This window comes from Apium graveolens, chromosome 6, assembly GCF_009905375.1.
Source record: "Apium graveolens cultivar Ventura chromosome 6, ASM990537v1, whole genome shotgun sequence".
Classification (NCBI taxonomy): Eukaryota; Viridiplantae; Streptophyta; class Magnoliopsida; order Apiales; family Apiaceae; genus Apium; species Apium graveolens.
In genome coordinates this window covers 252,070,750-252,085,584 of record NC_133652.1, presented here as the reverse complement: position 1 = coordinate 252,085,584, position 14,835 = coordinate 252,070,750, and the positions used below count along the sequence as shown (strand labels likewise).

At 36.6% G+C, this 14,835-nt stretch overlaps 1 long non-coding RNA gene across 1 annotated transcript; it reads left to right on the top strand.

The window, feature by feature from the left end:
• The first annotated feature begins 6,765 nt into the window (after positions 1 to 6,765).
• Positions 6,766 to 9,360, top strand: LOC141668949 (uncharacterized). The gene is made up of 3 exons (XR_012553271.1): positions 6,766 to 8,189; positions 8,311 to 8,388; positions 9,248 to 9,360. It is a non-coding gene; the product is annotated as an uncharacterized LOC141668949 (long non-coding RNA).
• Positions 9,361 to 14,835: the final 5,475 nt, after the last annotated feature.

The window sequence follows — 14,835 nt, the reverse complement described above, 5'->3', positions numbered from 1 at the left end:
ATTTACAGTTCAAATATATATATATGCTTGTCTATGATATCAATGCATACGAATTATGCGATTGTTTACGAAAACAAATTTCATTTTACACGAGTATGAGAAGTTGAAACGTATTTCAAATATAATATATGATAATGGGAGTTGAAGATATTTTAATAACGATTTAATTCCGGAGAGAGCCGGACGCGAAAGATTTCTATTTCGATAAACAAAGTACATTCGCGTAATATATATATCAAGCGAACGATTGAGATTTTGACTTAAACTTCGAGAAATATTGGTTTATTCATTTAAGGGACACCCTTACTTGATTGATTATTTTATAAAGCGATATTTAAGGGATTATTAAATATCCAGAAAGTATTTAAAAATATACTGAATAGTTTATAAATAATTTCACGTTATTTAATAAAGATTTAACTATTCAAAGAGCAATTATAGGATACCAAATCATGTTTTTGATTATTTGATTAAGGTGTCTCCATTCGTTGGACCTTATTCACAAAATATTTTGTATTTAAGGTTTTTATTAATTCATTGAACCTTAATTAGAAATACTTTGTACTTAAGATTTTATCAATTCATTAAATCCCTCTTATATAATTATGAGACCTTAGATATTTAATATCTTCGGACTTCTAAAAACTTATTTAAAAATAGACATAATTCCCAAAGGTACTTTCTAAATTATTCAAAACTCTTGAAAGAGATTAATTATTTGAAACGTATCAAAACCTTAGGGAACTTAGTCTTGAAGCATAAGAGTTTTGCTTCCTCGTTCAATAAAGAACAAGTGAGTAATATACGTGTCACCCTACTACAGATAAGGATTTGAAAATGATTTTAAATTCAAAAATCCTACAACTCCCAAAGATCAATTGAGTTAAAAGTGATGAATAAAACATCTTATTTACAGGTCAACTTTTAACGACCTATTCCTTCGAAAAAGGATTTTGAGCAAAAGATATAACTGTTTTGGGACTGGAATGTGGCCTGCCCGGCACAGAGTGGTATCGGGCAGTGACCAGGCGCGGAGTGGCGCATTATGCAAGCGCGGAGTGGCGCATTGTACGGTTATATGGTCTATGTGACCATTGACTTTCAGACTTGCACGACAATGGGCAACCACCGTGTAGTGTCTTGATGAGCCCAAAGGCGGCTAGGTTTGTATTCCTTCTACTAGTAGAGAAAATTTCGTATTCGGCTGATCACCGATACGTGGTTTATTCCAGTATAGTCCCTTTCTTCCATTTTGGAAAAACTGTTGTGAAATATACAACAGATAGCCGATAAGGCTGAGTTTTAAATAAGGATATTGATGAATATATATCAAATCCATTTGAGAAATCTGCTGATAAGGCTGAGTTTAAATAAGGATGTTGATGATTATATATCAAATCCATTTGAGAAATCTGCCAATAAGGCTGAGTTTTAAATTGGGATGTTGATGAATATATATCACACCCATTTGAGAATCTTGGTTCGAGTAACATCTTGAGATTTTGAAATAAAATGAGTACGAGTATAAAATGATTTTGAGAAAGAGATGAATACAAGTATTCAGTGGATATACTATTGTAGTTGATTTTGAGAATATTATAAATTTGATAAGCATATAAACTTTCAGAACGCTTTGGAGATACAAAGTATAATTATTGGTTTTATTTATCCTTACATACTTAATTATGGGGATATATACCTTGCTGAGCTTTAATGCTCACCCTTGCTTTTATATATCATATCACAACAGACTACCAGCATGGATCAGACCAGGACTGCTGTCCGTAGGCGGGTAAGGAACGCTCGTGAGTTCCGTAGGCTTTTTGTGCGCCAGCCCTGTCAGGTAGATAAGTGGAAATGATTTATTTGATAATGTTTCCAAGCATATAACCTGTGTGTATGTGAGTTTGAATAAAAGGTCGAGTAATATTGTGAAAAGAGAATTATTTAATTAATAAGTGATCGTAACGACCCGAATTCACGATCTTGGATTTGGGGGTGTTACAGAAATGGTATCAGAGCCAAAGGTTATAAGTCTTGGAAACAGTAAAAGTAAAATGGGTAGATTGAGGATCTAAAAGTTAACAAGAACTCTCATCGAGTTCGTAGTCGGATTACTATGGGGTAGTCGCGACGGTAGTACCCAAGGGGACCTTAGCCTTAAGAGTTGAGGCATTGGTTGAGTTATTAACAGTCGATTGAAAAACCAACATTAAGGGAAGAGAATGAGTTGTAGCACTCAGAGAAAAGATTGCTAAGAGTTATATGCGAAAGAGAGTCCATTGGTTGAGCCAATAGAGTTTGTTGATGGACTACCAGGAGTTATGTTGAAGTGTTTATGTGAAGTGTTATACGAAAATTGATGGAATCGTTTAAGATCGACATAATGAGGAAAGGAGAAAATTGTACATGATTTTTTTTATAATGTTGATATCGAAGTGGAGCTAAGTCTCCGGAGAAAGCGGGATGAAGACGATACCCCAATACCATAGGTTGATTGGAAAACCTGAGTCTTGCCACTCATAGCTCTTTATAGAGTGTCCTTGAGGAGACATATTAGGCAAGAATCAAGATGCTTAATTCTTTTACTATTAAGGTTATTACATTACCTGAATTGGTTGAAAGTATTGTTCCGATAATAAGGGTTCAATACATGACGAACAGCGATTCTACCAAGAAGGGTATTCGCTATACCATTGAGGAATCTATGTCCTATAAGGAAGATTTTAGCGTGTCCCAAGATGAGAATGCTATGCGATAATACGAAATCATTTCGTCCGTTAAGCCATTATGGTTCGACACGGAAAGCGAGAATCGACAGAATAATTTTTGAAAAGTTTCATGCTCCTGCAATCAACACAGCAAGCTCCGAACTACTAGAGGAGAAGACCAATAAGTCTGGTGCTGAATTCCAAGAGTGGGATGTCACTAGGAGCTACGTGTATATTCTCGACAGGATGTCGTCTTTTGTTAATGCATCAAATCAGGTGCGTGGGCACAACGTTGCGAGTAACTAAAGAGGAATGAAGAATGTATTTGTGACAAAGCGATTTATTAAGCGACTTTAACATAATGAGTAGAGACGTGAATAATGTTATATTGGTGATCTTTTATATTAGCATCAAGATGCCACCCCGACATATTTGGAAACTAGAGCAAACCCTGCTGAATTGGTAAACCAAAATAACCAAGAACACGAGGAAGTCGAATATAATGAATTCGGCTTAGAGTATGACAATGAAGAAGAAACTATGGATACTAACGAGGGGGAAGGCCAGAGAGGAAACCCCATGGACCAAATTATGAATCTTCTTCGAGAGAATTTAAATTGTCACCCTCAACCCAGGTGGATCATGTTCCAGTTACTAATGTCTTTAAGGCCTTTAAGTGGTTAAAACCCCCAGAAATTTCAAGGGACTGCTAACCTATTAAGGCCAGAGCTTGGCTGAAAGAAATGGAAAAAAAGCTTTGAGATAGTGCCCATAGAAGAGACGCAAAAGACTGTGTTCACCAATTATATGTTAAAAGGAGAAGCAAATTATTAGTGGGAACCTAAAGGAACCCTGGAGACTGATGTGATTATCACATGGGGAAAAGTATTTTCCAGGTTTATGGAGGCTCAGATGGAGTTGAAGTTTCTAGAGATTAAGTAAGATAAGATGTCAGTGGCTGTGTACAAAGCCAAATTTATTGAACTGTCGAGATTCGTGCCGGAGTTTGTGAACACGAAAGAGAAAAAGGCGAGGAGATTTCAGCAAGGGCTGAAACAATGGATTCAGGACCGAGTGTCATTACTTTAGATAACAGACTATGTGCAAAAAGGCCTCGATTGTAGAGGCAGAGAGTGAGCAAAGTCAAAAAGAGGAAGAGAGCAAGAAGAGAAGTTCGGAAGCCAAGGCGGCAGAGCGATAAACAGAAGTTTCCGATTAGGACTGAGAGGGGAGTGGTGTCCCAACCCGCAGTGGGTACCAGGTTCGCCACTACCGTAGCTGGCGGAAATAGCTTTAGCGAACCGGTAAGCAAGAGTATCGCCCAGGGAGGTGGTCAATATAAGACTACGTTTCATAACCAGTTTCGGTCACCCCTACAGGATCATAAGTCATGTGGGGAGAAACATCCCGGGGTATGTAATTGGGAAAAGAGCTACTGAGGTACTTTAATTGCAACCAACTAGGACATTATTCTAGCAACTTCCCCAACCTAGCTAGGGCGTGATAGCAGGTAACCTTTTACTCAATTTGGTAACTGCAAATATTCTGTTTAATTCTGAAGCAACTAAGTATTTTATATCGCGAGATTTTTGGCCAAGTTAAAACTTAATGTGATTCCAACGCGAGAATTATTGTGAATAAAAATAGTGAATCGAGAGGTTGTTCCAATTAATGAGATTCATCTAATCTGCAAGTGGGAACTAGGAGGGAAGGGCTTTAAGTTGGACTTAATTCCTTTCAGGCTGAGAGAATTTGGTGTGGTCTTAAAAATGGATTGGTTATCGAGCAATGGTGCTCAGATTGATTATAAAGGAAAGAAAGTTAAAATCTGAATGCCTAACGGCAAGAAAATTGTGATTAAGGGTCAGCGTCAGACCCAGAAATTTTTTAATATTGCTCAAGCAAAGCAATTATTAAGGAAAGATAGCAAAACGTATTTAGCATACGTGGCGGGTACCAAGAGAGAAGCCCCGATGTACGTGACATACCAGTTGTTAACCAGTTTGAGGATGTGTTTTCCAAAGACCTTTCAGGATTATCACCTGACTGAGAGATAGAGTTCGCTATCGAATTAGCATCAGGAACGGCATCAGTTTCAAAAAGCCCCATATAGGCTAGCCCCGGTTGAAATGAAAGAATTGACTTCACAGTTGCAAGAACTGTTGAATAAAGGAATGATGAGACCTAATGTGTCACCATGAGGCACACCAATGTTGTTTGTCAAAAAGAAGGACGGTAGTATGCGATTGTGCACATAGTATAGGGAACTGAATAAGCTGACTATTAAGAACAGATACCCTCTCTCTAGAATTGACGATTCGTTTGACCAACTTGAAGGAGTGGTACACTTTTTGAAAATCGATCTAAGAATGGGATATCACCAACTGAAGATTAAAACAGGGGACAAATACCGTATTTCGCACGAGGTATGGACATTATGAGTTCTTGGTGACGTCGTTCGGGCTAAAGAATGCCCCAGTAGCTTTCATGGACTTTGTGAATCGAGTGTTTAAAAAGTATTTGGACGTGTGCGTCATTATTTTTTTATTGATAATATTTTAGTCTATTCTAAAACGGAAGAAGAACATGCGGAATATCTGAGGATAGTGGTAGAAGCATTGAGAAGAGAAAAGTTGTTTTCCAAATTCTCAAGGTGCGAATTCTGGCAAAATGAAGTTCAGATCTTAGGACAATTGATGAGCAGCGAAGGAGTGTTAGTTGACCCTACCAATGTTGAGGCAGTATTCCAATGAGAAAAAAATAACCACACCTACGGAAGTAGGAACTTTTTGGGAATTAACTGGTTTTATGAGAGGTTCGTACGGGATTTTGTTAAGATATCAGGACCTTTGATTAGGCCTACTTGCAAAACGAAAAAGGTTGTGTGGAATGAAAAATGTGAGGAAAGTTTTCAGGAATTGAAAAGAAGTTTGGTAATATCCCTCGAAAATTATGAGATCTACACTAACCATAAGAGCCTTAAGTATATATTTACTCAGAAAGAACTCAACAGGAGACAGAGGAGATGGTTAGAGTTAATGAAAGACTATGTCGGTGAGATTTTATATCACCCAGGGAAGGCCAATGTGGTGGCCGATGCCCTTAGTAGTAAAGAGATACTCAAGATGTTGACAACGCCGGAGGAACTAGTGAGAGAACTCGAGGAGATGGAGATAGAGGTGAAGTCACTGGTAAAGGGACTGATGGACTAATTGAGATCAAATTAGAACTGGAATTGTTAGAAAAGATGGGACATTATCAGGAAGAGAAGATGAATGAAGAGTGAGAATCTTTGACTGAGAAGAAGTCAAATGTGAGAAAGATGAGAAGGGAATTATGAGGTATGCGAACCGGATTTGGATTCTGAATGTTCGAGAATTAAAAGATGAAATTTTACGCGAAGGACATAATTCTAGATATTCAATTCATCCTGGAGGTACCAAGATGTACCGAGATCCAAAGGAATATTATTGATGACCCAACATGAAAAGAGACGTGGCCAATTGGGTCAGTAAGTGTTTGACCTGTTAAAGAGTGAAGGTGGAACATCAGCGACCGAGGGGACTCCTACAACCCTTAGGAATTCCGATGTGAAAGTGGGAACAAATAGCCATGGATTCTGTGGTAGGATTTCCCCAAGCTAAGGCTAACCGTGATGCAATATGAGTAATTATATATCGACTGACCAAGTCAGCATACTTTCTTCCAATCAAGAAAACCTACATGGTGGATAGATTAGCAGAGCTATACATCAAGGAAATTGTGATAAGACATGGAGTCTCTGTAGCTATCGTATCTGACAGAGATCCCCGATTCAACTCCAGATTTTTTTGAGGAGCTTTCAGGAATGCTTATGAACCAAACTAAATGTGAGTACTGCATACCATCCCCAAACCGATGGACAAAGTGAGTGAATCATTCAGACATTGGAGTACATGTTGAGAAATTTTGTAATTGATTTTTAAGGTTATTGAGATGAACACCTATCTTTGATAGAGTTTGCCTACAATTATAGTTATCATGCGAGTATAGAAATGCCCCCACATGAGGCGCTGTATGGTCGGAGGTTCCATTCACCCTTGTACTGGGATGAAGTTGGTGAAAGAAAGTTACTAGGTCCCGACTTGGTGTAAAGAACGAGGGACATAGTTGAGTTGATCAGAGGATGACCGACAGCGTAAATATGCCGACTTAGCACGAAAAGACAGAGAGTATGAAGTGGGTGACCAGGTATTTTTGAAAGTGTCACCATGGGAAGGACTGATGAGATTTGGAAAGAAAGGGAAGTTGAGTTCCCGATATATGGGTCCTTTGAGATTTTGTGACAAATAGAACCGTGGCATACGAATTGGCTTTACCTCCAAACCTTCAACAGGTTCATAGTGTTTTTCATGTGCCAATGTTGAGAAAGTATAATGCGGATACCAAGAATATAGTGAAACATGAGTAAGTACTAGATCTGTCCTACATTGAGCAACCAGTTAAAATCATTGGTTGAAAAGAGCAAGTACTCAGGGACAAGAGTGTCAAGCTATTCAGATTCTTATTGAGACATCCCAAGCTTGAGGAGTCGACTTGGGAATTAGAGAGCCACCTGCGAGAAAGGTACCCCCATCTATTTGTGAGTTGATTCCGGGACGGAATCCTTTTAAGGGGGGGAGACTGTAAGAACCCTGATTTTTGTAATATTTTAAAACTTCTGTGAATAGTAACTTGAGCTAATTAAGTAATACGTATGAGGATCATCATTAAATGAATAGTGGAATTTTGAGAATCCGAGATCATATTCTTGTTTATCGAGGAAAATAAGTGAATGTAAAAGCCGACGGAATTCGAAGATTCACAATTATACTACGTGTTTTCGTATCCGTAAAGAATGGCGTAGAACCGGGAATACTACGTAAAATAAATAATATATCAAGGTATTTCTATGATCAAGAGAAGGAATGGAATTGGTTATAGGATTATAAGCGATAAAAGAAATCGCTACGAAACAAGTCGTTATACGTGGAAACTATCAGAATGGAACGACGATTGCATTTACAATAAATAAACGAATGAGAAATTAAATCCCATGCAAGTTGGCCATGCATAACCAAGTCCTAACTAGTAGTTAGGAGTGTAACTAGATGATTAGAAGCTAACTAGAATAGTTAGTGGAATAGTGTTGAATAGTGATGGGAGACAAACAAGTACACAAGCCATACTTCTCCCTTTTTCTCACTTCACCACACAATCAAACCAACCCATACCTTTGCCAAATTATTGTCAAATCTGCTGCATACATCCCATATATTCATTATACACTCCCACACTTTAGCCACAAAGAAAACAACCACTTTTCCCTCACTTAAAGCTCTCCCATTTTTCATTCCAGCAGTTCGGATTTTCTGAGCAAGGGAGAAAGAAAAATTCATAACTCAAAATATACTCATTCAAATATCATGAAATTTTTATCATAGCTTCTCTATATCATGGGTAAGCTTCGTACCAAATTTCAGCCTCAAATTAATTTTTTTTAATTTTATAAAAATGTTTGAATGAGGTGCAGAAAGGTTACTCCGAAATTTTAACTTGTTTCTTGGTTTTGTTTCTTAAGGATCTAGCCCTTCTAAGTGTTTTCTAAGAAAACCAAGCCTCAATCATCCTAGAACTAACCTTCCTAGTGTCCAAGAAGGTATAACTTTCAACCCTTTAAGGTTTTATGGTTGGATTTAAGAGTTATGTTTGTTGTAGTGTTAAGATCCAAAGGATTGTGTTTGTTTGAGTTTGTATTGATTATGTTCTTGCTAAAGGCTTGAGATGTTGAGTTGTAATCCATGTATGTGGTACTAGATAGAGCATATAAGGTTCATATGGGTGGATCTTGAGAAGTACTTGTGTTTATGATGGTTATAGGTAGTGATTGTGTTAAGATCAAGTAGTAGAAATTGAGTTTGGGCATTCTTGCACTTGATCTGTTTTCTGCAGGACATTCGGCCATGAAAATGGTTAAAATTTGAAAACCACTGACCATGAATAGATAGATATTGTTTTTTTTGTTTCTATACATGTGTAGATCATCATGAGGAGATTTACGGTTTAGGAGTTATGGTCGTTTTAGTGTAAAACATTTCTGCGATTAGCCAACTGCACTTAAGTCCACTTGCATGGTGATTTTGAAGGACTTAAAATAATTCTGAGATTCTGGAAAACTTATAAAAAATGGATATGACAGTAGAGAAGACTGTACAAAAGAATTTGAGAAATATTAATTTTTCGATTTTATAAAAATGTTTTGGTAAAGTGAGCGCAAGCGAGAAACGCATAAAAACCTAGTTTTGACGCGCGTTTTCTCACGTTCGAGCTTAAAACTCGAAATGGACTTTCTAAAGCGAACGATCGATTTCAAAACTCGACCATGTTATAAAGTGAGAATATAAGTGTTGAGAATGTGACGATCGAAGATTCGTTATACTTGAGTAGTTGCGAAAGTTGCTTAATAAAAGCGAGACGTTAATCGCGTACTAACTTAGACCGTTGGTTCTTGTTTATAGATCGCCAACCAAACACCAGAGACCATACCACTTCGATTACTCGAGGCAAGTTTTCGAAACCCTATCTCATACTATCCATGCTATATATATACTGTTGTGATATTGATGCCATGATTTACAGTTCAAATATATATATATGCTTGTCTATGATATCAATGCATACGAATTATGCGATTGTTTACGAAAACAAATTTCATTTTACACGAGTATGAGAAGTTGAAACGTATTTCAAATATATATATGATAATGGGAGTTGAAGATATTTAATAACGATTTAATTCCGGAGAGAGCCGGACGCGAAAGATTTCTATTTCGATAAACAAAGTACATTCGCGTAATATATATATCAAGCGAACGATTGAGATTTTGACTTAAACTTCGAGAAATATGGTTTATTCATTTAAGGGACACCCTTACTTGATTGATTATTTTATAAAGCGATATTTAAGGGATTATTAAATATCCAGAAAGTATTTAAAAATATACTGAATAGTTATAAATAATTTCACGTTATTTAATAAAGATTTAACTATTCAAAGAGCAATTATAGGATACCAAATCATGTTTTTGATTATTTGATTAAGGTGTCTCCATTCGTTGGACCTTATTCACAAAATATTTTGTATTTAAGGTTTTTATTAATTCATTGAACCTTAATTAGAAATACTTTGTACTTAAGATTTTATCAATTCATTAAATCCCTCTTATATAATTATGAGACCTTAGATATTTAATATCTTCGGACTTCTAAAAACTTATTTAAAAATAGACATAATTCCCAAAGGTACTTTCTAAATTATTCAAAACTCTTGAAAGAGATTAATTATTTGAAACGTATCAAAACCTTAGGGAACTTAGTCTTGAAGCATAAGAGTTTTGCTTCCTCGTTCAATAAGAACAAGTGAGTAATATACGTGTCACCCTACTACAGATAAGGATTTGAAAATGATTTTAAATTCAAAAATCCTACAACTCCCAAGATCAATTGAGTTAAAAGTGATGAATAAAACATCTTATTTACAGGTCAACTTTTAACGACCTATTCCTTCGAAAAAGGATTTTGAGCAAAAGATATAACTGTTTTGGGACTGGAATGTGGCCCTGCCCGGCACAGAGTGGTATCGGGCAGTGACCAGGCGCGGAGTGTGCGCATTATGCAAGCGCGGAGTGGCGCATTGTACGGTTATATGGTCTATGTGACCATTGACTTTCAGACTTGCACGACAATGGGCAACCACCGTGTAGTGTCTTGATGAGCCCAAAGGCGGCTAGGTTTGTATTCCTTCTACTAGTAGAGAAAATTTCGTATTCGGCTGATCACCGATACGTGGTTTATTCCAGTATAGTCCCTTTCTTCCATTTTGGAAAAACTGTTGTGAAATATACAACAGATAGCCGATAAGGCTGAGTTTTAAATAAGGATATTGATGAATATATATCAAATCCATTTGAGAAATCTGCTGATAAGGCTGAGTTTAAATAAGGATGTTGATGATTATATATCAAATCCATTTGAGAAATCTGCCAATAAGGCTGAGTTTAAATTGGGATGTTGATGAATATATATCACACCCATTTGAGAATCTTGGTTCGAGTAACATCTTGAGATTTTGAAATAAAATGAGTACGAGTATAAAATGATTTTGAGAAAGAGATGAATACAAGTATTCAGTGGATATACTATTGTAGTTGATTTTGAGAATATTATAAATTTGATAAGCATATAAACTTTCAGAACGCTTTGGAGATACCAAAGTATAATTATTGGTTTTATTTATCCTTACATACTTAATTATGGGGATATATACCTTGCTGAGCTTTAATGCTCACCCTTGCTTTTATATATCATATCACAACAGACTACCAGCATGGATCAGACCAGGACTGCTGTCCGTAGGCGGGTAAGGAACGCTCGTGAGTTCCGTAGGCTTTTTGTGCGCCAGCCCTGTCAGGTAGATAAGTGGAAATGATTTATTTGATAATGTTTCCAAGCATATAACCTGTGTGTATGTGAGTTTGAATAAAAGGTCGAGTAATATTGTGAAAAGAGAATATTTAATTAATAAGTGATCGTAACGACCCCGAATTCACGACCTTGGATTTGGGGGTGGGTTACAATCTTCTAGCAATTTCCTCATCAAGTGTCTAAATCTTAGGATCTTTAGTAGAGTAGTAGTATGCTTTCCCTTGAGCTTCAGAGTTTGCATGAACTTTTGAGAATCTTGACTTCCACCTTGTATCAGAACATCAGGCTTTGTCATCAGACTTTGCTCATCAGAACTTGATATCATATTTTGAGTTTCAGTACTTGATATCAGATTTTGAGTTTGAGCAGCTTCAGAAATTGTCTTCTTTTGAGTAGAAGATTTGCTTGCTTTAGTAATTAGTTTCCTTGAAGAAACCTTGTTGCTCTGCCTTTACTCTGAACTTGACCTCTACCCTTGCTAGGGTTTCCCTGGTCATCAGCTTCATCATCTTTCTTTTTCAATATTTGATCATTAAGCATTTGGACTTAACTATCTTCTCCCTCTCTTTGGCATCATTTGATAGTAGGAGTGAGAGAAGAAGTTCAACTGAGATTGGATGTCATCCAATTGAGCCTGTTGAAAGCTTGATTAGCCAGGACCTAAGAGATTTGGGCATGTTGCTTCTCTTAAGCTTTCTAAATTTCTTCTACCTTTTCAGAATTAGGTCTGATAAACCTCTTTTGTCAAGCTTAGTCTCCATATCTAGCTTTCAGCTTTTTCAAGAAGCTTATCAACCTTTCTTGAGTTTGTGAGTGTAGACCTTGAAGGTTCTTGGTAGATAGAGCAGTGATTGAGATGTGTCTTGATATCAGAATTTATCACAAGCTCATCAGCTTTAGCAATGCACTGTCAGAACTTTAGAGCTTGGAATGAAATCAGGATCATTCCACTTCTTGGTCCATCGTACTCCTCTATGAGTTTCATCCCAAGCTACATGAGCATCCTGTTCAACAAATTTCTTGACCAATGCTCCTTTCCAAGTAATGAGCTGGAGTATGAACAAAAACACTGTCTTTCGAACTTGAAGAAGACACAGTATGTTCTGACAACACTAGAGTGTGTGAAGCAACTGGAGATTCAGGAACACTTCTTCTAAATTCTGAGCATCAGAATTTATCTCCAGAATTGGTGTTGTTGGTATCCCTACATCATCATTTAAGATTGGAGAATTATCAGTAGATGGTTGAGCTTGTAGGAGCTTCCAAATACAGAATAGTAGGAATGTGCAGCCTATTGATGTCAATTTCAGGACTTAAGCCTGAATCTTCAACTATAACATCTTTATGAAGAGGAGAAACGGGAGGTGTAACCACTGTATCCTGAACAGTGTCTTTGTCTTTAGCTGGAGGTGGCAGAGATTCATGATAATTGGCTCTTTTGAGATCGGAGATTCCTGATCTCCTTCCTCAGCTTCTTCAGTATCTTCTGATGAGGCTTGACATGTGTCTCTTAGCTCTCATTTTCTTATTCTCCTTGCTAGTGAAGGAGTTGCCTTATCATCAGAACTTAAAGTTCTTGTCCTTTTCAAAGTATCAAAACTTCGAGCTCAGCATTTACCTGATGGTTGACCCTTCAGCTTCTGTATCTTTCTGAAAAACTAATTTTCAGCTTCATTAGTCACAAGTTCTGATGTTTTAACCTGTGCTTCCTCTTCACTATCAGATTCATCCCTGAGAATGTTCCTTCTCTTTTGTGGAGGTTGAGGAACAGAGTTTGCCCTTTTGGGCAGGAAGGTGAAGGTCTGATGGTAGGTGCTGATGGTTGTTGTTGAGGGTTGTGTTGGTTTGAAGTATGTTCTGATGGTAGGTTGCGGTTTGGTTGAAAGTTTGAGGTGATTGTGTAATGGTGGTCGGTACTGATGGTTGAGGATGAGATGGTTGGATATCAGATATGTCGATTCAAATTCAACATTTATTTGTCAAATCATCACAAATTATTAGTAACCACATTTTAATCAAAACAATCATCAGAAATCCATTTTAAGTAGATGAAGTAAAGATTACAGGCTTCAATGAGAACATTCACATGCACATAATGTGAGAAAAAAAGACTAAATCTTGCAATCAAAGAAATTTCATTAAAATATCAAAAGAGTACATTTTATGAAATTTGTAGATTACATGCAAAATATTACAAGATAATCCTAGTCTAAGATGGTGAACATTAACAGCCTTGGTCTAAGAAGGAAATCTATCGATTAGTTCCTCCTGCTGCTGACAACTAGCACTGCAATACGGATGATCCGTTCTTGCTGAAGAAGAGCCTCTCTCCATTCTTCTTCCAAGCGATCAAGATGAGTTGATAGTCCATCTCAAAGAATAAGAGATTTTTTCGAACCTCTTATAGAACCAAGTTCCTATCTCATCGGAATGGCAGTGACGTGCCATTCCTGTTCTCAGTCACCACAATTGAACTCGACGTTGAAGTTTTCATAGTTCATAAACATGTTACAAGAACCATATTTATGAAGGAGGAAAATAGTGAGAATTAAAAGAGAGAGAATGATTTTGTGTGAGAATAGAAGATGATATGTCTGAGATGAAATGTCGGTTAAATAGTCAATGAAATATCAAGGGACTAGAGGATTGATTATGAATAACTGTACTTAACTTAATGAGCGTCTCCCTAGACCGATGTGTAATAATTTAGGCAATATGTGTAATAGTCAATAGTTTAAGCAGGAGTTAATAGGCACGGGAAATAAGTAATAATTATTGTGCACATGCAGTTTTTCAAGACAAACACGTTTACCACTACCCAAATGATTATGACTGTTTTTATCTCACCTAATTATATTTATTAAATATGATCGTTTCATTATTTTATCAAATAAGTCAAGTAAAGAATAATGCCATGTAAGCATCAGAGTTTCCATCAGGATTTAATATCAGAACTTGACTATTATCAGATTTTAACAGTCATCAGAACATGCTTCTGTACTCAAAAAGTGAATGTTTGTTTCTGTGATTCTTCATACAAATACTGGCTTGATTCTTCAGAGTTTAATCATCAGAACTTCCATCAGAACTTATCCTCAGAAACTATGCAAATGACACTTAACTGTTTATCTGAAACAACTTGAATCATCGCAGTAATTTTCATCATTCATATGGAGTGAAAGTGTGTGCATTGGCAAAATATAGATAAAGATTAAAATCTGATAAACTCAATACATCTAGAATAGGCATAACTAAGAAAAATGCTTAAAATCTGTCATAATAGTGAAGTCTACTATAGAATGAATTTATGCAAAATTCCACCTCAATTGTTTGTGCTCATTTTATGCATCTTTTAGAATTCTTTTTCACAGTGGCTTCTCAGTGTAAGTGTCACAACTGCTATCAGAATTTATGCTATTATCAGAGTATTTCTCCAGTAATCAGAGAATATGAAAAGTCACCAAGAAAATTTATTTCTTTTCTAATGCATATAACTTAATACCAGCAATGCACTTGGGGTCTTCCCTTCCACATATCTACTCTAGATCTCAAAGGAGTACCTGAATTTAATTTTATTTTCTTTCTTTATTTAGATAAGTGAGGCTTATCAGCATTTAGTTCA